The following is a 25,607-nucleotide window of genomic DNA, read 5'->3' as shown; positions in this document are numbered from 1 at the left end:
TATTTATTTATGTTTTATATTTTAGATTATTAAGACTAATCTCTGTTTCATCACCATTAATGGAAGGGGCAACAACAAAAAATAAATTCAGGAAATACTGTGCTTGGAAGAGAAATTATCTGAGAAGAAATGCTTAGGTATATATCAGAATGTGTTACATCTGCTCTAAGTGCCAACTTTCAATCACAGACTACTTTTCTATTGTTACTTTATATTTTGCTACCAGCTGCTGGACTTTGACTACCACCCATAGAAGCAGATTAGGATAATTTGGGGCTATGAATAAACTAGAAGAGAAAGAGTAACAAGGAAATATACATGGAAAGAAAAAAGGTGAAAGATGAGAAAAAGTAAAACAGTTGAGGAACCTACACCTATCTTGTTGGGGCAACTCAACCACAGACTTACTAAGGGGGAATTAGAAACATTTTGATGAATTCTATAATGTGTATAGAAAAATAAACACAGAAGCCTGGAACATTCTGAAATTAGAGCATAAGAATATAAAATTATTCTTAGTAGATAATAAAACAATAGGTGTATAATAAATATAAACTAATACTGGTATGTTAAGAGAAAATGGGGCACAGTGGTGCTAGCTGAGGAAGGGGATTGCAAGTTTGAAGTCAGTGTGAGAAAGGTCGCAAAACCCTGTCTCAAAATAAAAAAAAAAAGAAAAGACTTTGGCTTTAGCTCAGCGTGAAGATTCTGGATTCACTCTTCAGTATCAGAAGAGCAGAGGTGGGGGTGGGGAGTAAGATCAATGAAATTAAATTGAAAATCTTGAAATAAATTCAAGGGCACAAATTAAATATCTTACCAATGGCATATTTTCAGTGAAGAAAAATGGGGCACTTAATAAATGATGAAAGGCAGTTGTCTACTCATTTGAGAAGAAGTAAAATGAGGTCCCCTACTTCATTTAACAAGATAAATTATAGTTATGAGAAAGATTTAAATATTATGAAGAAATCTTTTAAAAAAATGTATAGTGTAATACTTTTCCAATCTACTGATATAGAAGGTATTTCTAAGGAACACATAAAATTTAAGAACCATAATCTTCCAGCTTCATTAGTAAATTTGAGTACTTAAAATACTTTTAAAAATCTTGCATAGTTCTGCATAATCAAATCCAAGTGCCAAATGGAGAAGCCATTTTTAATATAGTAAACAAAGGTCTAATTCCTTTTCTTGCCAAAGAATACTTAATCATCAATAGAAATAATCTCATTGAAATAAGAGCAAATGACATTAATGTGTATTAAGGTTTAGATCTAGAATATTCCCCCCAAAAGTTGATATGTTCAGATGTGAGGCTTTCGAAAGGCGGTTGGATCATGAGTGTATCATCCTCATCAGTGGATTGCTGTTGGAGGCGAGTCTGAGGGGAAGAAGAATCCCAGGTTACTGGGGCCTTAACCTGGAAGGATAGATCACCTTCTCAGCCTCCTTCCTCCTTTCTCTGTTGATTATCTTGGGTTGAGCACCTTTTCCTCTGCCATCCTGTTTCTGCCTGGGAGCTAGCAGATCTTGGGCTGCCACTGTGAGCCAAAAAATCACTTCTTTAATTTGAAGGTGTCCAGTGTAGGGTCTCAGTGATGGTCAAGAAACCCAATGGGGGTATTGGGGGCATACAGAAAGAAGTAGCCATGACTTTTAAGCATGTGAAGAATATTCAATATCATTCATAATCAGAGAAACAAGTTGAATTTCAACAGTATGTCATTGCTTCTTTCTGATATTTAATGAAAAATGTCTTTTCACTCATTCTTGAACAGAATATGTACTATTCAGACAGCAACCTGGTAAAATTTATTAATTTCAAATTTGCATACCTTGCAACTGAGCCATTTTATGTCTATAAATCTATCCTATGGCTACACAATTGTATTTTCATGAAATAATTTTTTTTTTTTGCAGCATTGTTTCTATCAGTCAAACGCTGCAGTAAATGTACACTGGTTAGGAACACAGTAATAAATTAAGGCAGTCCATACAGTGGAACCCCTAACAGCCATTAAGAAGACAAGGAAGATCTATGTGTACTGATAAGACACAATCCCAGAGATAAATTGCCAGGGGAAGAACTCAGGATGTACAGAACAGTGTTTGCAATATGCTTGCATTTGTTTTAAATGACAATGGCTCTACCTGTTCTATGGAGAAGTGAATTGATTATGGTGATATTGAAGGTCACACACTTCCATTTGCTCCTCTGAAAATCATTCATTACCTTCCCCTGCTGCTCTAGGCCCAGAGAGGCAGATTTTATGGGGTGATCCCAAGCCTTTCAACCTCTCAACGAGCTTAGCCAATCGGAAACCTTGGCAGGAACCTTGGGTTGGGGTGGGAGGATTGAGAGTCTTAATTTTCCAGATTCCCTGCTTGTGAGGTTGCCTCCAGCTGGCTGTGTCTTACAACATAAAGTCACTTTCTTTTTCAAAATGACCCTTTTCTAGCCTCTTTATTTTTCATGTTAAATTTTCATGATCATAGAACATTTGTGCTTAAAAAATATACTTTAGGATCCCCTGATCTCCTCCTCCTCTCCCTCCCTTGGCTTGGGCCTAGGTGATGTCACCTTTGTTGCATTTTGCCCTGGATTCCTGTGCTGTCTGTCCCTTTACTTCCCTACATCCTTGTAATTAGTTCATTTATAACTAAGCTTTCTTCCAATGATTGGAATTTAAGGGGTCTGCTCTTTCCTTTTGGGAATGTGACTCACACAATTAGATATGTGGAATCTATTTATCTGTAGTGTAGCTATCAGTCTAGATATAAATATTCTTGCATGTGAATAGAATATTTTGAGAGATATATATTAGATACCAAAGAGTGGTTTCCTGAAAGAAGACATGAGGTTAGAGGAAAACTTATACTTTAATATATTATTTTGTATTGTTAAAAATAAATGCATAAGCAGCCATCACCTTCTCAATTAAATAAATCAATTAAATTAAGAAAAGGAAAGATGATTTGGCCCATCCAGACAATAACATAGCTAGGTTTCTGCCACTGTGTGAAAGGAATGAGGCAGGCCATTAGGGTGTAGACAACCTGGCTGAACAAACAGGCATAACCTCTCAATCCCAGACATCAAGGACACAAGTGCAGAACACAGTTGCTAAGCCAATCAGAGACCAATCAGAAAGTGCTATCTTCAATTCTTCTGGTACAAAATCAAGCAGGTTTTTGATAGGATGGCCTAGATCTGAAGTCAGCCTGAAGAATGAAGGTTACAAAGACCTCCATCATTAATCTCATGGTCACTTTGAGCTTCTCTCTGTGGCCTGTTCTCACTCTGCAGAGCATAATGTACTGTTTTTCCTACCTTTAATAATAGTAAATTATTAAGTAATAAATGTAAAGCCTTACTATCTTTCTTGCATGTCTTGTCCAATTCTTTGTTAGGACACCAAGGACCTAGAAATAATCTATAGAACTCCAGAATCCAGTAACAGGACCATATGTGTACATATGTGCTCTGTATCCTTCCTTCTTTTTCAAGTTCTACAGAACAGATTCAGGCACTACTTTTCCCAGAATAATCAACTTCTTCTCCTCCTGAGTTGTCCGGCTCAATATATAGCTATTTATCTCATATAAAATGAATGAAAAAAAAACCCTCTCCTTTATAGCTCTATATCCTTCTGTAGTTCCTGCTCCATGTCTCTGATTCCTTTCACAGGTAGGCTTGAAAGATTTGTTTAAGCAAGCTGTTTCCAGTTTGATCAACTCCAGTCTCAAACGCATGCCTATCAGCCTGTGAAACTTTGTTTGTCAAAGGCTTGTGTAACTTCAATTATCCCAGCTTACTCTATACTTGAACTCACAGAGTTTGTGATTTGGACTTCTTTTCTTAACTTTTCCTCAACTGCTGTAATGCTGTGTTGGGGTTCTCAGGGCTCTATCCTTAGAGCTAAGAAGGCTCCAAACTTCTGTGATTACAAGATATGAACATGCAACTGGCTCCTTGATAAATCCTCTTGGTGTTGTACTTTGGGGTTTTGCAAGGGGAACAATATAATACAAGACACATATTTTATAAGATTGTTTATAATAGTCACCCAAAGAATCATATACAAAGAGAAAGTGCAGGAAATCTGTCCACACACTAAAGACCAAGGAATCCAGCTGAGGGCCTGGATCCCACAGTAATGTCATGCAATTCACATTAATTCTTGCAGCTAGCAGTGTTCTTCATCAATGCGTGAGCTGAATGATTCACCACTGAGTCCAGCTGAAGGCCTAGAGCCCATAACAATGCCTCCACAAGTCCAGCTGGAGGCCAATATCCCATGACACTGCCTCATGCAGGCCTGTTTCACTGGGAAGGCCCAAAGGTCAGTGGTGGAAGCTAGAAAGTCTGTGCTAGCAGGGTGAAGGATCTGTGGTAGCAGGCTGAGTGATCTGCACTGGAGCCAGGAACTGACACTCAAAGTAAGAACCAGAGCTCCCCACAAAAGGACCACAGCTGTCCTTAGTAATAGTGAGCTCCTGAGCTTCTTAGATGATGAGGAAAGCCGAGTTCCAATCAGGAAAGCCAGCACATGAGCTGCTCCAGGAGACTGAGCAGTACACTATCTCCCCTCTGGAGCCAGGAAGTGATGCCCAAAGTGAGGACCAGAGCTCCTCCAAAGTGAACAGTAGCCATTCTCAGTGACAACAAGGTGCCGAGGTTCTCCTCTGATGAGAGCAGCTGAGTTCATCAGAAAAGCCAGCATAACAAGCTCCCCCAGGAAAACTAACAGCCCCTTACAGCTTCTACCAGCACCCAACAGCTTCTACCAGCTCCCAACAGCCTCTCTTCTTCCTCTTCAGTTCTGCCTCTTATGCTACTGGTAATCATCCTCAGGTGGACCTCCCAGCACCACGCTGATTCAGTTCAGCTGGGTGTTACAAGTTGACCGCCATTAGTCAATCCACCACAGATGGATCAAGGGAATCACTAGTGAACATGAGCAAACACAGCTTCTTATTTTACCCCCTAGTTTTATTGCATTTTTGTCCATTTTTGTTTCAGTGAATGACATCATCTACCCATATTCATCATGTGGCTATGGATTCACACCTGGAAACCGGAAGTCATTCTGTACATTCCTCTCTTTGCCCCACTTTTCCCTCAGTCATTAACAAAGCTTTGAGAATAAAATCTTGGAAACTTGCCTCATATCAATCCACACTTCTTCATCTCCGCCTCCTCACTTTGACACATTGTCACTTTGCTGGGGATGACAGTGTTCCCTGATTGACTGCTCCACTTCCTTAATCCTTTGCTTTAATGCACTCACAGTAGAATGGCAAAGTGATCTTTAATATGTCACTGTAAGAACTTTGCTGGCTTTCATTTCAGTCAGGAAACATAAGAACACCTGTGCATTCCTGCATGCTCTGATGCCTGCTTCCCCATGGCCATCTCAGCCTTCCCTTCCCCTTCATGTTCATCCAGTATCTTCCCTCCTGTCCTTGGAGCCTTTGCACATGACCTTTCCTTGTTCTCATGAACTAGATCCCCAGTCTTCACAAGGAATATTTTTCCCTCCCTGTTTTCTTACCTGTGATTTTTCAAAGCACTCTTTTCTGACTCCTCCATCTGAGACCATCACCACTCTCATTCCCATTCCCATTTCTTCTGTTTCTTGGATTTATCACAATTCCTAGTTACACATCTCTTGAGTTTTTCTTATTGTCTGTCCTCTGTCTGAGAAGAAATGTGTTTTCTGTGGCAGTACAGACTATGTCTGCTTCCTTACCATTCTTTATCCCTTGCCTAGGGTTTTGTCTGCATTAAGTTCTCAATGAATAACTATTGAATGGATTTTGAAGAAGTAAGTATTGATTAGTTTGAATGGTCAGGAAAAGCTTTCAGAATATTTTGCTAATATATTAATGTATAGAAACAGAAATCATCTACAGATACTGAATTTCAAGTGAATTTTGTATTATTTGTTCCTTTATATCATCTCTCACAGAAATAAAATCTACCAAAGATTTTATTTCTAGAATGCAGTTACACTATAAGTCAAATCATCTGACTAAAGGCTTTAAATAAATTTTGCATTTGCCAGAATATTTTATTTATAGAGAAGAAAGTACATAAGTATCATAAATCATAAAACCTTTTATCTATAAAATTAATGAAAGCTGTATATACTAATGCAATTATTGGAATAGCAAGATGACACATTGTCAAACATATTAGTTAAACAAAGATGTACTTTGACAAATTTGATCAAGGTAGAAGAAATACAAAAAAATGAAACATCTATAGAAGACAATACACCATAGAATTATAGGTTGTCCTTTATTTTTAAAAAAGCGAGTGTGGGTAATTTTATCAGATATTGCACATTATTGTATTTTCCTACATTGATTAAACATTTTGAAGCAGTTAATGTTATTAATAAAACTACTATGAAAACAATGGTCAAATTATTTTAAAGTTTTCTTATTTTTTTTTATTGCTGGGACAAAATACCCAACATCCATAAGTTAAAAGAAGAAAGGTTTACTTTAGCTTACCGTCCATACTTGGCTGGACCTGAAACAGAGTGGCATGGCAGAGGGGCATCACAGAGGAGAAACATTTCATGGCAGAGTAGGCAGGAGGCAGAAGCAGTGAAGCAGCAGCAGCAGCAGCAGCAGCAGCAGCAGCAGCAGCAGCAAGCCTCCCTTTCCCTTTTATCCTGTCTAGGATACCAGCCTTTTAGGTGATGCTACCCACACCCAGGGAGGGCCTTCCCATTATCTACACCCAGACCTATGCTAAACCAATTTGGTTATCACACATCCTTTATATCAGTATCACATACCCTAATCCAGCATCACCCACACTCGATCTAGTCACCACTGAAAAGCCCCAACTATCAGCATGTAAAGCTTTAGGGATACATGTAGATATCAACCAAAACAATGGCTGATTCTCCCAAATGCATACAAGCAGTTATAGTAGCTTAAATATAGAGCTGTTATGTTTAATGATTTAAGAAAATTTATCGAAACATTATATTCTTTAAAATAAGATGTCTCTTTTCATTGGTTCACCATTTCTTACAAACCTAAAACCAAACTGAAATATCCTCTTAATCAAGCATCACTGCATTTCAATCTCCCAAATATTCACTAATGAAGAATAGTTCAGGTGTCCTATTTCCTATGTTACTATACTAAGAAAGTTTTAGGCATGCTGAAACCAGTGTTCTTAAAGATAAGAAGACACAAGTGGCTTCAAAATGCCTATATAAGATATATAAATTAAAAGAAAAAACATTCTCTCAATGCAGAAATGCATAGTTAATAAGCCCTTCCTTGTTTCACAGTTATCAATATAGCAATATTTCACTTAACCTAAAAATACACAAGCTAAATATGACTAACTTCTTTAGAATTTCCAATAAATGTTGACCTTGCATTCAGGAGACACAAGAAGATATCTCACATGTCTCAGAAAGTAAAAAAACAGCAAGCAGTGAAGAACCTCACCAATTCTACTACTATGTGAACTGCTCAATTACATGTTTTGTGATTTGAGATACAGGATGCTTAGGACTTTCCTGGACAATGGGTCTAAGACTTTACTATTGTAACTGATCTTATCATATCAGATGATCTGATTAATTTTAAAATAATAGAGCAGAAATGATTTGAGTTTGTTCAAACATTAGGAATGAGTATATTGCTTTATGTTTGAGTTGAACAATCTGTATGTCATGTAGATGTGCTCTAAATTTTCTTGAAAGTCAGCATCCAGATGTGAATTCATCTCCCTACAAGAATGAACTCTTCATGTACACACAATGAATTTTATGCAATTTTAGTGAGACTATAGATACCATTATAATTTCCAAGATTTGTAACTAGCAGAAAAAAAAATCTCAAGTCAAATACATAGGAGGGAATTATTACAGATTATGCAGATTATTTGCATGGTCTTTGATATACAATTTTATTCACTTGCAACATTCTTGAGGAACTTTTAATTTTTTTCCAGGCTTTAAATTGCTAGCCTGCTAAGAGCACTTTGAAAGGAAAGTATCATAATTCACATTTGTGTATGTGTGCTTTGCCTTTGTATTTTTTCTTGTTTTTTTTTTTTTCCTTTAACAATATTTTTAAAGATAAGAGCTCACTGTGTTAGTCAGTCTGGTCTGAAAAGTTCCTCCTGCCTCTGCCTCCAAAGTGTGTGAGTGTGTGTCAGCACTGCATATTATTTATAAATTCTCTGAATTTTAAACTTTACATCCACTTACTTCTCTAGGACAAAGAGAAAAGTTAAACCACAGGAAGAGAGGAGTAAAGTTTGGAGGCAGGAAGAATGACAGGACTCCTTCTTTAGTCCCTTTCTCTTGCAGATGAAAAAAAAATATCTTGTGACAATTCAGTGAAATTAAGTGTACCCAAGGTCATACAGCATATGTGCGCTACAGTTGGGACTTGGGCACACGTGCTTGTTCAGTACTTTTATATTCCAAAATTGTTGTAGGTCATGATAGTGAAGCAGGGTTGTAAACTAGAGATCTTTGGATTAAAAGCAGAATTGTAAACTAGAGAATCTTTGGAAAGCACAGGATGTACAAATAAATAATTTTTCTCTGACACACTGCAAACAAACAATGTGCTTATTGCCTTTAAGCAGTTTGAATTCTCTTGAATGGACACATTCTCTCCAGTGTCTGGCTCTATCTCCTCTTTCTTCTTCTCTTTTATTTGATTTAAATACTGCGTTCAAATAGGTATATTATGTTTATAAAGATTTTCAGTATTTGTGCAATGAATACTGAAATAAATTTTTCCATCATTACTTTTAAAGCTGATTCAAAATAAATAGTGTGGTAAGCTATCTCAGAAATTGCTGTTGTTTTGTTATTGTCCTAACTTTTTTCTTTGAAAATCTGCTGGTATTTTTGTAAGGCAGTTTGTTTTGCATTGAGTTGGTTAGAAATTTCTCTCTGTCAGTGGCAATTTGTTGAACATATTGTTTGCAGAAAGGCTGTAGATTTTGCTATGGATAAGAAGGATTTGAAAATGTAGGAAGGCAAGAAATTAAGGTTTGCAATCTTTTAGGACCCCAGAAGAAGCTGGTTTAGCAGTCCTGTGGTATAGTTTTATTTTATGCTGTAATTATTTTTCCGTCTCAGCCAGATTCTAAATTTCTTTAAGTATTTATTTCTAAATTTATCAGTGCAAGACCTGGATATGCACATGACACATAGTAGATCCTCAGTAAATGCACACTGATTAACTGCAGAATTGAAGAAAACAGTTTAAGGAATTTCTCCTCCCCTGTTATAGATGTTCTAGGACAAAAAAAATTAAGGGATTTTAATGATACCAAAAGTTTTCGAAAAAAGCATCTGTTCTTAATACTTCCTCCAGAGATGTAGGTAATTAAGGTAAGTTGTGCTAAACTCTTTCCAAAGGTCTTACAGCTTGTTATTGCCAGAGATACAATTGTGAGATTAATGTCTTTAATCCTTCTCTTTGTGTCCTTCAGATTTGTTTCTTGCTCTGTTAAAAAAAAAGATAGGGGAGCCCATTGCACAAATCTGATCTCATAAAAGTCTGTAACTAGTGAGCTGGTGACTCACATACCTGGTGACTTACACACCAGGTTTTTCTTATCTCAATACAATGCTGCATTTTAGTAAAGATGGTACCTATCCTAGTTAATGATGTGCTTAATTCAAATAACATGGTTTTTTTTTTTGGTATTTTTAGTATTTTCAAAATAAGTACATTCATTATTTCAATTTTTGCTTACTAGAAGACAGCATTTGGTTGATTACCTAATGTTATCATTACTTATGTCAATGGTCAGTTAAGCAAGAGTTCATAGACAGGAATCATTTTAAATCTATTATCTTTTAAAGTTTTTAACTCATTAATATAAATCTTGGTTAGGAGGGTACATAACAGTCGTCTTCTTTGTTCGATTGTGTCTCAACATCAACTTCTAAACGGTGCTGTGTTTGCCTTTGTGTGGAACTGATATCCATACAGTTTGATTGCAGACCTTACGTTTAAACCAAAAATAAATAAATAAACAAACAAACTGGTTATTCTAACCAGGATTTATATTCATTAAATAATGAATGTACTTATTTTGAAAATACTAAAAATACCCCAAAAAACATGTTATTTGAATTGTGGTAAGAAAAACCTGGTTCAGTATGAACCACCAAAATAGAGCCCCCACTAAGAAAAAAATTCTGCTTTTCCACATATCTTAAATTTCCACATATTCAGCCAAACAGTTGGCTAAATTTCTGCCTGATTACCCTAGCCACATGAACAACACTGAGGTCAAAGCTCAGTACTACAACCCCACATACACCCAATTGAACGGACAAACACATCAAAAATTTTCTTGAGGTTAATGCCAATGAAATCCTTCTGTGTCAGCCAGCTTTCCATTACTATCACAAAATACATGAGAAAGGCAAGTTAAAAGGAGGTAGTTTTATTTTGAGTCATCATTTCAGAGGTTTTAATGTATGGTTATTTAGCCCTATCTCTTTGAACCAGTAGTGAGGTAGAGCATCAGGTCTGGGAGCCTGTGGTGGAACCAAGTGCTCACATCGTGGTAGTATCGAAGTTCACTGAATGACCTAAGCTCCTCCAATGAGGCTCCATCTCCCCAAGATGTACCTCATTCTCCCAACACTGCCCTTAGCCTAGGACCACACCTTTAACACATAAACTCTAGGAGACGTTCATGACCCAAACCATAGCATCTTCCAAATAAACAGCGTCTCTCAGGTGGGGCTCACAGAGGGAGTGAAATTGCAAACGAAGAATCTTTATGAAAATAATAAATACATGGTCTCCTCACTCTGTGGGGCAAATCTAAGAAAGGTTCATTCAAAGAACAATCCCAACATGATTAACTTCCAAATCAAGCTGGCTTAAAAAAAGATTTATAGTAAGTAGTGAAACAAAACACAGTGAAAGGCATTTTTGTCATATAATCATCTCTGTTGTCATAGGTTTGGATGGAAGTGGGTGGGCAGGCACCCACCATGTACCTATGGCAATACCCATTTGAGTACATAAGGTGACAGGGACAGTTTACCCACAAGCATCCTCCTGTTCAAAATGTGGAGGTCTCAGTAGGTACAATGGACATCAGTTGTAGGAAATAAGTCTGTAAGTGCATTGTCGTTTGCCATTGTGTACACCTGAGTCCTGGCTGCCCATGGAGAATCATCACACCCTGAGCTATTACACCACAGCACAAAGCACACAACAGTTTTCCAGAGAAGTATTTGGTTTTCTGTGACTGCTGTAATAAATCACCTCAAACTCAGTGGCTTCAAGGAACATAGATGTATTACCTTACAGTTAGGGAGGCCAGAAATCCCAACTGAGTCCACAGTGCTGTGAAGTTCATTTGAAGGAACTCATTTGTTGCCTTCCGACCTCTGAGAGGCAGCCTACATTCCTTGGCTACTGGATTAGCTCCTCCATCCTCAAAACCCACAGGATGATGTCTTCTTTCCTTTTCACCCCACTTCTGTCCTCACAGTCCATGTATCTTCTCTCCCTATCTAACTATACTGCCTCCTTCTGATAAGAGTATTGATAAATTTTCCAGTAACGATGCTTGTGCATGCACTGAATTCACTCAGACATTCTAAGAAATTCCTCTCCATCTACAGCTTCTCAATTTATTCACTTTTGCAACAGTGCTTTTGCATGTGAGGTGCTGTTGCCTTAGTTTAGAGCTGAGAACATTTCCAGGCCACCATTTTACCATGGGTGTATAGGGCTGTTTTATAGAACTGCCAAGAGAGGGATCCTGGAATTGGAGGCACGAGGAAACTTCCTAATTTTTCTAGCATAATGTAGAGAGAGGATGGAAGAAATAGAATCATATATCCAAAGGCTGAGTGCCCCACTGGCCAAATGCAAATATTTAAAGGAAAATTAACATTTGATAAAATAAGACATAATTTTATTGTCTCTATTAGTTAAGCTAACCCTGTTTTAAGAGCTCTAAAGTCACACATAGCTATTGGCTGCCATGCCAGACAGTGAAGATGTAGACTATTTTCATCATTGCTGCAAGAGCTGCCGGAGTTAGAGTTACTTTCTGGGGATAATAAACCATAATACAGTAAAGATAGTCCATTTCCTTGATAAGATGTCCATGTAATTCCTTTCTTTTTATTTTATGATATATATATATGAGAAAAGAAATCAAAGCATTTATCTATATTCAGATGACAAAATGTTTGTGCCCACGGCATGTATTTATTTTTGTTTGACTTTATTTTGAGGAAAATTCATGTTCCTAAAATGATCTTCATTTCAAGAAAAAGTTAATGTGTGCTGGTGCTGGGAAACCTGTACTCGGGGATGAATGAGGGTCCAGTTGCACAGTTCTCACATTTTGTAGAATATTAGGAGCTCATTTTCTAGACTGTGGGCACAGGGGCAGACAGTAGGGAAGGACTGCACACTAAGGGCCGCACCCTTACGAGGGCTGTCACCCTAAAGGAGTCTTCACACTCTCCACCCCTCTGCCATCCTCAAGAGGAACACTGCCCAGCCACAAGAACATCAATGCACCATTTGTGGAGAGAAAATTCTCAAGTGATAGTTTTTCCTTTACTTTTTCCACTGCTGGAAGGAGATCAACTTTCTAATTTAGATGAGCAACAGGAAAGTTACATCACATTTTTATTGTAGCATCTCAACAATTCTTTTTCTGTCTAGGAGTCTGGGCCCCATGAGTTTCTGGCGGGTTAAATGTGTATGCATTCAAGGAGAAATTAGAAATAAAGACAAGTGCTGAGCGAGTGCCACTGGTGTTGATTTTCTTCCTAACACGAAAACATGAAATACAATTCATTGCTCAATACCAAATCTAGGTTAAAAAAATTGCATTTTCAATTGATACAATATTATGCAATTTTCAAAATACTAGAGCTTCTTGTGCATGCAGCAATTCAAAAACTATTTATCTCTGTGCTTTCTGACAGTGTTAATAGAAGCAGTATATTAGTTAGTAATATATTTATTAAAATTTTAATGAAGTGATGATCTTTTGCCTAAATTGAAAAAACTAATAAAGTCATGGAGGACATTGAAGCTTAACAAATATGTGTGTGAATGTTTTTTAAAATGAGAAATATGTTCATATGAAAGGAAAGTGCTGGGGATAATGCTAGGGAAGATGTGACTCCCCCAATCTAATCTTTCTCTTCTTTTTGAAAAATCTATCTAGCATAGATATTTTCATTTAAATTATTGCTTTTTTTAAAAAAAAAAACTATGTAGTAGAGCTTGTTAAATTATTTTTTGAGAGGAAAATGCTCTAAGATTTATTTTCATTTTCCAAATGACTATAAAATTCAGTGGTAAGAATTTGTAGGATATTATTACTAGAGCTTTCATATATTTATTTAAAAAATATTTAGTGGATGTCTGTTAATATCTCAGAATACTACTCTAAAAGGGAAAAAGGGAAGCTGGAAAAAGTATCTGCTATCATGAACTTTGTAGTCTAGTGGCAGGAGATAAACAGCAAACAACTAAGCACATATTTGGTGAGTGCTATGGCAGGAAAGAAACCAGGGTTCAGAGTATACAGAGCAACAGAAGTGGGCTTTCCTGATGACATAGCTCTTGATGAGGTGGCCAGAGCAGAAAAATATAGTAGCCAGAAAATTCTTGGCTGAGAATTCAAACTGCAGAGGGCTGAAAGTGGGAACACAGTTCGCTGAAGGAGAAGGAGTAACATTCTTGATGTCTGATGAGCCTTAGTTTATATCTTCCAACTTGTGGGTGACCGGAAAAGCCTACAGAATTCCTTTGCAACTTCTAACATTAGTTTTTCATCCTTTCTTTTGTTCTCCTCCTTTTCATCTCACCTTTCTCCACAGGATACAATGAAATGAGAGACCTTCATAGGTGACATTTTGGGATAGACGTATGACCACAAAAGAACATATTGCAGAGAAAGAAAAAGGATTTCTCCAGCTCATTTGTATTTCTTATTGGAGATCTGTCTGGTAGTTAGCTTTACAATGACTTCAGGCAAGAGGGAAGAATGGATAGGAAAACTCTGGAATAATGATTGAACATAGTCTCCAAGCAACAGTTTGAAACTGTCTCCACCACCTCTGGATGCCCTGGTGACCATTCTCCTCCTGGTTCAACTCATCCACCACTTCCTACAAAGGTCTCATTCCAACCCGTAAGATAGCTCTTCCCTTTAAATGTCTGCTGTGTTGTGCTACTCATACTTCACCTTTTCAGGTTCCTACCACATCCTGGTTGTGTTTTCTTCAGTGATTAATTTTTCTGAGATACAATTTGTGTTCAGGCGCTGATTTTCAGAACATCCAACTGCACTCTTTAGCACCACTGAATTTTCTCCTCTTTCCTTCTTCTGAGACACACAATCCCTTTCCTCTACACACACATCATGCTGGCTCTCACATCCCAAATGGGAGGAAAAAATTTCTTGAAAATCATATTATCTAAAATGGAGACAAAAAAACTTCCTAATTTCCCACATCATATTTTTAAAACTGTGTTTAATTACATGTAAGCTATTGATTTTTGCACGTGGAAGTAATAGCTGGCTATTTTATTAGAATAGCTCCATGTCTAGTTGTTTTATTGATTTTTATCCGTTGCTCAGATAAATGGTCATATAGCTTGCAAACAGAGGTAAATATATCTCTTTCGTCCCAAGTCATATGCCTTGAATTTCTTTGCCATCCAACACCAATAGAATAGTAAAATTAGTACAGGGTTCCAGTGGGGTTTATACCTTCTAGAAGGTGCAGGCAACATGCTGTTTTGGAACTTATGAACTTGGGTGTTTATGTGAACATTTATATATATTCAAGCTACTCATATGTATTCACATTAAATTACTCATGTGTGTGTTCAAGTTCTTATCATTCCTATTTAAATACTTTTTCAAGGAGTGGTACTGAATTTTGTGAATTGACTTTTTAATACCTCTCATCGGGGCTGGGGATTTAGCTCAGTGGCAAAGCGCCTGCCTGGCAAGCGCAAGGTCATGAGTTCGGTTCCTGGTACCGGAGAAAAACTAAAACTAAAAAAAAAAAAAAAAAAAAAAAAAAAAAAAATACCTCTCATCGATGATACTAGTTTTTTTATTGATATGAAAAATCTCATTCATATCTCTTAAAATGATAAACCATACTATAATTTCCTAATATTGAATTGTTTTGCTTTACTACAAGAATTTCTACTTGTTCATGCTGTAATATTATTTGTAATGTGCAGTGGAATGCTGTTTAACGTTATTTTACTTAGACATTTGTTTGTTCTCTATACTCTGGAATAATTTAAATTGAGATATCTGTTTTTTTAAATCATAATGATATTCTAGCTTCTAAAGAAACATATGGTGAAATTTATTTAAATTAAGATGATGAGGGCAGAAATGTAAGCATATATCTCAGGCACTAGAGGTAGTGTGAGGATTAAAACTGATCTGAAAACAGTGAATTCTAGCATGGGCATTTATCACTTGTGTCTACTTGAAAAATCATGTGTTTAAAAATTTTTGTTCACACACTAGTAAATGAGAGTTAAAAAGGGGCTGGGGATTTAGCTCAGCGGCAAAAGCGCCTGCCTGGCAAGTGCAAGGTCATGAGTTCGGTTCCTGGTACCGGAGAAAAACTAAAACTAAAAAAAAAAAAAAAAGAGAGTTAAAAGAACTTGCAAGCTAAATTTCTACTGGTAGTTTTATTTTTATTCTACTAGTAGACATGTGGCTCTAGCACTTGTTTTATATAATCAATTCCCAAATCCAGGGTGTTTCAATTCATAAAAAATGTTGATGAAAGATTAAGGAAAAAAATAAATGAAGTAGAAGCTTTGGTAAATAGAGTCTACTTTTTCAGTATTAGATTCCTTCTACCTGTAGATATGAAGCTCAGTATTAATGAGATGCATGGATAGAAAGTGCAAGTTGAGAACAGAAAGTCTGTCTCAGAAAAACAAAACTGTTTCACGATGTCCTCAGAACAGCATAGAACATCAATTCCTACAGGGTGTACAGGCAATTCTTGCACTCCAAAAATAATATTAAAGACCATGATCCTGTCAAATGAGGGACTTAGTTTCTCAAGTGAAATTTTAAAATACAGATCCTCTGCCGTGAGCACCAGCAGACCTGGTATTATTAAAGGTCGTCAGGATCTGTTTTCTTAAAGTTGCGGTGCTGGCAGCTTCATCGTGAGCCCCGACCTTTCAGGTATGTCTGCTGCAGGACTTTTATTAAAATCCTGTTTGCGTTATTCCTGTCAGGAAGGAAAGGCTGAGGCTTTCTGAAGGTTAATGGGCTCCAGGAGAAGCTTCTTCAGACACTCTAGGGTTCATTTTATACACCATCTGGTATACCCATGATATACCAGTCCCACTCCTGCTTAGATTTTAAATCTTAAATTTTGCTGTTCACTTGAGTTTGGAGGACAAATAATGGAGAATCATATCTCTGTCGGGGAACTGCTTTAGCAATATTAGTATATTTGTGCTTGTGTACAAATATAAAACTATAAATTGAATGCATGTCCTATACAGTGATCATGAGACAAAGTAATGGTAATCACAAAATACTATCTATTTCACATGAACAGAGGAAAGTCTTATATAAACAGGAACCATTCATGAAAGGAGAGAAATGCATAGCCCTGTCTAAGCATGAAGCTTACTTAAACAAACATCTTATTGAAAAATAAAAGAAATCTAAAATCAGAAAACCCATACAACTTTTCCAAAGAAAATTAGTGCATATTTGAATTAGAAATGAGTGTCTAGCATGGAAAAACAGATTAACAAGTGTAAACTAAGGTAAAAGTATACAGAATGAACGTGTGGGATATGTGAGTAGGAAATGTTTATTGAAATGATATGTGAAAGAACACACTCCAAATGAATAGATCTCTTGTTAATGTATATATATATATGTGTGTATATCTGATCCAAGTGAACTGCATTGAGTGATATAATTTAAAATTTTGTTTTGCCTCTGTGTTATAACTCAGTTGTCTTAAATAACAAATAATAGATCACGGCATAGCTCATGTTCCTTTTTATAAATTATCACAAATTTGATTTTCCTACAGTAGAGATGTGGAAAGAATACAGTTTGGAAAAAATTCATAATAGAAACAGCTTAATGTGGTCTTATTTCCATCTCTCATATTAAGATACATTAAATGGTTTCTTCTTCATTCATTGATTCTCAAAATTGTTCTTTCAATTCTAGATCTCATTGAGAACCTAAAAATGATATTTCAGATTTAGACTAATAATATTGGACAACTAACTTAAATAATTTGAATCTAGGTTTACTTTTCTGCCCAATGAGGAATACAATGCCTAATCCACATGGTTAGTTGTGGGACTAACTATGGTAATTTATTGAAGTATTACATGCTTTCTATGAACAAAGCCCTATGGAAAAATCAGAAATACAAACCCCAAACACCATTCCCTGCCTCTATATTCCTTCCTAGTGAGGAAAATGCACAGAAGTAGAGCAAGAGCATATAAAACAGGGAAAAAATTGTCCTGACCACAGCTCTATACTTCACACTCTGAGACAGAAGAGACCTAGGGGAACAAGGAAAGCCAAGTCTCTGATTTTTTCTGGTTTATGGGGATCAGGGAGGCCATTGCTCTTTTTACTTTTTTAACAGAGATCAGAAAGTGTGACCATTCATCTTGATATGTCAATTCCATTAGATCAAGAAATGCCTAGCAGATTACTAAAGCACATTCCTGGGTGTGTATGAGTGTGTCTTGGGCACGTGGTCTTGGGTGCAATACCCAGTCCCTCATCGGTTCCTTTCTGGCAATGTTCTGCTCTGCTTCCCAGCTGCCATGACCTGAGCAACTTTGCCTCTCTGTGTCCTTTCGCCATGAGGTATCTGCCATGTTGGAGTTGGAGGTAGCCAATCTGCCTTGGAATCAGCCAGTTACAATTGTAAATGTGAGCCAATTAAACCTTTCCTCATTTAAAGGGTGTGTCTTAGGTACTGTGTCCAGCAATGGGAATGCTGACTGATAAAATGGTAACTAGGTGAGAGCAGTACTGTATTGGGGTGAGTAGAAAACTCTAAGACCTAAAGACCTGGCATGCTTAGGACTTGTCTTCCATAAGACTTGTCTCCCATGGGAGAGAGTGGCATGCCTTCCTCCATGGGTCTCTTCTCCATTTCTTTTGTTAGTTTCCACTCCTTCCTTATTTTTTCATTCCTTCTTATCCTTTCTCCCTTTCTATTCTTCCTCTATTTGTCTCCTTCTTTATTCGATACTATTTTTCCTTACCTCCTACTTTTCTTTTCTTTCCTTCCTTCCCACTCTTCTTTACTTCCTCCCTTTTTATGTCATGATTCTGTACCAATTCTTGCACGCTTATGCTAGGCATGATGGTAGAGACACCTGATCCTCACTGTAAACCAGTTAATAACAATAGCATATAATGAGTAGTCTGTGTATTAGATTTAACCCAAAGGTCAATTTCACACACCAATTGTGTTTTATAACTTATCTAATTAGCAAGTACCACTGCCTTTTCAAAATGTAGCAGTAATTTCTGGGTTTTTTAGCGGTAATTTCTTTTCATCATATGTAAATGTTAACATATTTTTAATACCACTTATTATGTGTACTATTCCAGGATGAATTACAGAAAAAAAAAGAGCTGCTTGATTTGAAATTGTGCTTTTAACTGGATTTAAGGAAATTCTTCAAGTGGTTTTCAAATAATATGCTAACAATATATATTATCTAAAAGTCATTTCTGGCAATAAAACCAGATTCAAAATTCCATGCTAGTAACAGCAGACCTTCTCATTGAAAAAGGGAAAAATAGGCAAGGAGAAAAATAAAAGAGGTGATTGGTTCCAGTAAGTCCAAAATCCAAGAGAATAAACAACATTATATTTTAAGGCCCCAGAAGGATCACACCTGAGTTCCTGTCCCACCACCCGGACACATTGAGATGGAGGTTGGAACCCATGCCCTCAGCTAGTTCTGCCCTGACTTCTGATTTGGGGAAAAAATGAGTATTTCCCAGCAAAGATAGGTTGTTGGGAAGATTCAGTTCTTTCTGGCTATCACATGAAGGACAATGTTTCCTTGCTGAATGTCAGCCAGGTACAATTACTACTCCTAGAGACACCCTAAATTTCTCCACTTTAGTCTGAGACTTCTTTTGAGATATTGCATTGCATTGCAGTTCATTTGTCCAATTCTTGATGTAAAAGGTGATTTCTGCTGTTGCTTCTTGATCTTCTTTTTTGTGGTATGGAGAACTTTCCCATGGTCTTATTGTTACGGTTGATACATTGTATTAACTTGAGGAGACTAGAAGTAACTCAACAGTTTTACATCCTGGGGTGAAAAGGACATGCCCTCACCACTTTAGGATGTTGTGATCATTGTGTCAACTTGAAAAGTTTAAAAGTACAACTAAGTGATTCAGCAGGGACTGGGGATCCTTACTTTGGAAACAGCTTCAGTTTGTAGAAGAGGAAGACAGGAAGACGGTGTGGGTGTAAAAGACCGTCCCCTCAGGGTGGGTAGGCTGCATACAATAAAAGGAAAATGAGGAAGGACTGACTGCTGATTCTTCAGAGGAGCTCTGGTTTGGGCCTTCAGCTTGGGTGTAGTCTCCTGGCTTCTGGTGCAGACTGACTTCCACCTGGGGCTTATCGGCCTTCTGGTGTAGACTCTTCAGCTTTCATTGTAGATCCATCAGCGTTCAGTTACAGACCCATCAGTCCCCTGATACTGACTTGCACAGACATTGCGGTGAGCTCCAGGCCTTGGACTGGACTCTTCAGTCTCCAGAGTGCAGACAGCCTCTGTGGCTGATCATTGTAAACCAAACTTGTAATTTCTTGTACATTTGTGTATCTTATGTTATATCTGTTTCTCTAGCAGACCCTGACTGATACATTTATGCATGTTGGTAAGCACTCTGCCCCTGCTCTACTGCCAGACCTTTATACAAATTTTATCTTGATCCAGGGTAGACTGCAGATAGCTATAGGGATTTGCACCTTGCCAATACCTCCTCTTGAAGACAATTATGACAGCCAGGAAAGATATACTCATATTTGATGTTACACTTTCAATGGCCTTATGTGAATTTTGTATGTTAAGTTATCTATCTTATCTGCCCATTAGGATTCTTTACTCTACTGAAGCCAAAGGAAAAAATGCTTTTACATACATTTCTAGTTCATTAGCTTTTTACAGCATTGTAATATATTAGTATTTTCATGATTTAACATATTTACAAAGATATGCTATGGGTTCTTCTCTATTAAAGGCTAGGTGCGTATAGCCTTAATAATGTATTCTTTGTATGACTGTAGTTATAGGAGAATAAATAAAAGAAATTAGCCTATCAATAAATCACAGTGAGTTACTTGATGTAGCAAAAATATGCAATTACATACCCATAGAGGGCTAAATCCTAGAGAAAACTTTCAAATGTAATTCAACTTTAATTTTGTAATTTTATAAATTTTTGTAAGTAAAAATTTTTAGGTACTATTCTTTTTTTATGTTTTATTTATTTATTTTTATTTTAAAGAGAGTAGTAAATGAGAAACAAACAAACAAAAAAATAGAACAGTAGCAGCATACCAGTATCACAAACATAAACAAATCAAAGCAAGAACATTCAAAGTGATACAGGGTCTCCAGACAAGGTACTATTCTAAACTGAGTTATTTGATGACACCTCTCCTTGTCCTTATTGTTATGTTATTTGTGTACATATGGATATGTATATAACCTAAAATATAAAAATGTTTCCTTTGTCTGTAGGATATTTTATATTTGTCACCATAATTGTCATTTAATAGAAGACCAAAATCTAAACTTTCTGCCAGTTACTTGCTGTGTATCTGTTCAGTATTTCTAGTCACATTATTTCATATTAAGCATTGGGGGTACACTAATACTATGTAGTTCCTTGTACCTGTACAATTTTTTTGGCTTTACAGGGGATTGATTCCAGAATACCCTGTTATTATGGATTGGGTCAAAAGTGTCCTCTAAAAGGCTCCTGTGTTCAAAGGTGGACTTTGGAAGGTGACTGGATTATGAGTATTATTTTCATTAATGGATTAATCTATCAATGAGCCCTAGATGCAAGGGCTGTCAGGAGGTAGTTGGAGCAAGCTTCCAAATGAAGTTGTAATCTGGAAGGGTATATCTTGATGTGGCTCCTACCTCTCTGGCTCTGGCTCCCATTTGGAATCCTAGCTGCCAGGGTGAACAGCTTTGCTCCACTGTGCCCTCTTCTGCCATGATATTCTGCCTTACCACAGGCCCAGAAACGATGGAACCATGTGATCATGGACTGATATGTTTGAAACCATGAATCAAAATAAATACTTCCTCCTTAAATTGTTTTTCTCAGGTGTTTTGGTACAGTAATGGAAAGCTAACACATCTGCAAAAACCCATGTCTGTAGATGCTTAAATCATCTATATATAATGACATGTAACCTATGTAAATCCTCCTCAACCCCCCAAAATCATAAACAGTGGTATCTCAACTAACGGATTTAATTTGTTTTATGATTTTGGGGAAGAAGACTTGATCTGTGTGGGGAAGATGACCGTGGTGGTATTTGTTACCCCACATGAAATTTGAGAATGCAGGCAAAATTTTGCTGCATGGTTTTATTTGTGAATCGAATTATTTGCAAATAAAAGCATTTGTGAACTGATTTGTTACTATATTTTACACAATCTCAATATTACTTATGTCATCTACTTCAATATAAGTGTCATATAAGTAGTTATCATAGTGTATTGTTTGGAGAATAATAACAAGGAGAAAAGCATACATGTTCCTGAAAGGAACAATTCTTTAAAAACACTTTTGATCATGGATGCGTCAAATATGTGGTTGTAAATGTGGAACCCACAGATATGGGAAGCTGATTGTTCCTGGTTTGTTTTTACATAGTATGGATCAATTCTTATGTAGCACTTCACCATGCAACAAGAAGAGTGTCTTACAATGTTATGGATTCTTATTCTGACAGATAATCTTGTGAAAAGAAAGAAAGAAAGAAAGAAAGAAAGAAAGAAAGAAAGAAAGAAAGAAAGGAAGAAAGAAAGAAAGAAAGAGAGAGAGAAAGAAAGAGGTTGTTAAAATTGAAAAAGAAAATTTCCCCAGCTTTTAAATTTTAAATTTAAGTTGGAACTCTTAATTATTTTTATTTAGCCTTCTGGAAATAATTTTTATATATTATTTTCAAATTAACAACTACAAAGAAGTATTGATAACTATTTCCATCTTCAAAAATAGAGGGTAGATGTGTAAATAGAAATACTGTATCAATAGCATATTTTATTTGCAGGTCACCAACATTAATTTAATCCTTTAATAGTTGTACTTTTTAATCAGTGTCATTATTAAATGCAAAGGGCATTTAATTAAATCTACTATGTTATTAATAATTATCTTCAGATTTTTAAAGAACTATACATAATTCATGGACAAATTGAAAAGTTATAACACAAGAATATGTCCTTTTAAAATTATTTTTATATTCAAAGCTCATTATCCGATAGAGCAGTGTCCATGAACAATATTTCTAATGTAATTTTCATATGTCTCAATATATGCATATAAATATGCATTCATTGCAGACTATTAGGAAAAAAATAAAGTTTTTTTTTTTTTTGGTTTTTTGGTTTTTTTTTTTCATGTACCAGGAATCGAACTCATGACCTTGCTCTTGCCATGCAGGCGCTGTGCCGCTAAGCTAAATTCCCAGCCCCGAAAAAAATAAAATGTAAAGAAGGAAATAGAAATAGTCCCCATATACTATCACTTTGATTATGTCACTGTACACATTTTATTTTACATCCTTTGTTCCTATGTCCATAAGCAAATATATTTTAGTATAAATACATGCACATGTGTATGAAAGTTATACTCACATGGACAAGAACTTGTGCACAGAAACATGCCAGTGCTGACTATACAAAGCTCCCAAAGGTTCTTTGCAGTCTCTACTTGTCTATATCTACCGGTGCCATGATGGTTGGAATAAGATTTCCTTATATGTTCACAATTAAATGTTTGCAAATCTATTCACATAAAGACATGGTGGTTTTTAAACATAACTGTACCACTCATTTAAACCTAGTTGCACCAATTTCTTGCCTAAATGTCTTTTCTTGACTTTCTCCTGTACCTTGGATAAAATGCAAACTGTTCCCAGAAGCTGAGGGCTCTGTGTGATGTGGCCCTGTGGTGTCTTCAGCCTTAAGCGACCCTGTCCCCTTTATAATTCTTTATTCTCATCATACTAACTTTGCTTCACTTCTCAGACCTCTTAATGTCTTCTTAACCTCACATGCTACTTCCTTTATGTAGAGGCACAGGATTTATCTCTTTTTTGGGGAATAGTCTTAGTTTTTAAAAGTTTATTTGTACATGTTTGCTGAACATGATGATGACACTCACCATGGGCAGTTGGTACATTACGTAGCACATCTTAATACATTTTCTTTTCTCCTTACTCTCCCTCAGTGTCCCTCCATCTCTAGTTCCTCTTCCTGCTCGCAGAGACCTATGTTTCTATTTTGTATTATCTATCCCTTATTTTGGTCATTAAATTATTTATATTTTGGGCATCTCATATAAGACAAATTGCATAATATTTGGGCTTGTGTGTCTGATTTATTGTCATACAAGTAACTTAAATTTATTCCTCTATATGGTTGAATACTATTTCACTGTGTATATACAGGGGTACATACTATATTCTTTACCCATTAATCTGTTAATAGTCATATAGGCTACCTCTAAGATTTAATTATTATGAGTTGCACTGCTATAAACATGGGTATGCATGTGTCCCTGTAATATGATGTCTTTAACTCTTTCAGGAAGATACATAGAGATGGAATAGTTGTGTTTTAATTACTTTTCTTGTTGCTGATACAAAAAACCTGACACTCAAAGTTAATGGAGGAAATGTTTATTTAACTCAGTTTATAAAGGTCTCAGTCCATAGTTGGATGGTTCCAAGGCAGGGTTACATGACAGAGGGGTATTACAGAGGAGAAAGAGTTCACGATGGGCAGAGGCAGCAAAGCAGTGAAGCAGCAAGCAGCAAGCAATTTCAGCAATCCTCTTTCTTTCAGTTATATTCCATCCAGGCTTCCTACCCTTGAGGCAGTTATCACTCACACACAGGGTGGGGGCCCTTAGTCCTATGATAGCACCATTAATCTCAGCATCACGCACCCTAGATCCAGCTGCTTCTGAAAACCCTGAATATGACTCTGTAAGGCCTTGTGAGGATATCTAGGTACAAGCCACAACAAGCTCAGTCAAATGAAATTTCTATTTGTAGTTTTTTTGAGGAATCTCCATACTTATGCCCATAGTGGACATAATAGTTATTATTCTTACCAACAATATAGGAAAGTTCTTTTCCCCACAGCCCACAGCCTCACCAGCATTTGATTTCTTCCTAATAGTCTTTCTTTCTGGAGTTAGATGGAATCTCAGTATTGTTTTATTTGCATTTCTCTCAAGGCCAAGGACAGTGAACAATTTTGTCAGGTGTTGACTGGCCATTGGTGTTTCTTTTTCTGAGAAGAGCATTTGCATTTCAATTGCCCATTTTTTAACCAGATCTTTTATTTTTTTGGGGGGGTCTATTTTGTTTAAACTCTTGATACATTTTAGATATTAACCTCCTATCTGAGGTGTAGCTGGCAAAGACATAGGCTGTCTCTTCATTCTGTTGGCTGTTTGTTGCTGTGCTTTTAAATTTTATAAATCTCACTTTTTGGATGCTTGAAATTATTTCTTGTGCAACTGGCATTTTGTTGAATAAATCTTTATCTATGCCTATGTCTTCAAGATTTTTATCTATTTTATCTTCTAGAAGACTGCTTCTATTTTAATATCCATGACTTTGATCCACTTTCATTTTATTTAAGTATTTAGTGAAAGATATGTGTCTAAATTTAATCTCCTCCATAAATATGGCTGATTTTACCAGCACAATTTATTAAAAAAGCTATCTTTCCTCTAGTGTATGTTTTTTGTCACTTTGTCAAAAATCAGAAGACTGCATTTGCCTGTGTTGTCTCTGAACCTCCATTCTCTTTCATTGATCCATTTGTCTGTTTTATGCAAATACCATGCTGTTTTCATCACTGTAGCTTCATAATATAACTTGATATCCAGGATTGTGATGCCTCCGGATTTGCTCTTGTGCCCAGAATTGCTTTTGTTGTTCTGAGTCTCTTCTGATTCTATATAAGTTTTAGCATTGTTCTAGTTCTGTAAGGAATGCTATTACAAGATTTATCATATGTTACAATTAACATGCAGAGAAAATATAGTGTGTTAAAATTTTTCCTTAGCAAATTTTGTCTTCCCCATGAGTCCCACCAACTGGTGTGTGGGGTAGCAATTTAACTACATGGTCACTATACATTAACTTTGTTCTACTTCAATAATTTAAAGTTTTATGAAGTTGTGTTCCTGTGTTTTCTCATTGTCTCACTATATGGAAGGTAAGATCCTAGTTGTCCACAGTCATGTTCCA

The 25,607-nt window shown here is 36.4% G+C and overlaps 1 protein-coding gene across 1 annotated transcript in view; it reads right to left on the bottom strand.

Annotated features, from left to right (window-relative positions):
* Window positions 1-25,607, bottom strand: part of Cntnap2 (contactin associated protein-like 2) — a 1,999,509-nt gene that overhangs the window by 801,412 nt on the left and 1,172,490 nt on the right. The window lies entirely within an intron of this gene.

This window comes from Chinchilla lanigera, unplaced genomic scaffold (assembly GCF_000276665.1).
Source record: "Chinchilla lanigera isolate Chin_1 unplaced genomic scaffold, ChiLan1.0 scaffold00090, whole genome shotgun sequence".
NCBI lineage: Eukaryota > Metazoa > Chordata > Mammalia > Rodentia > Chinchillidae > Chinchilla > Chinchilla lanigera.
This window is presented reverse-complemented; position numbering and strand designations above follow the sequence as displayed.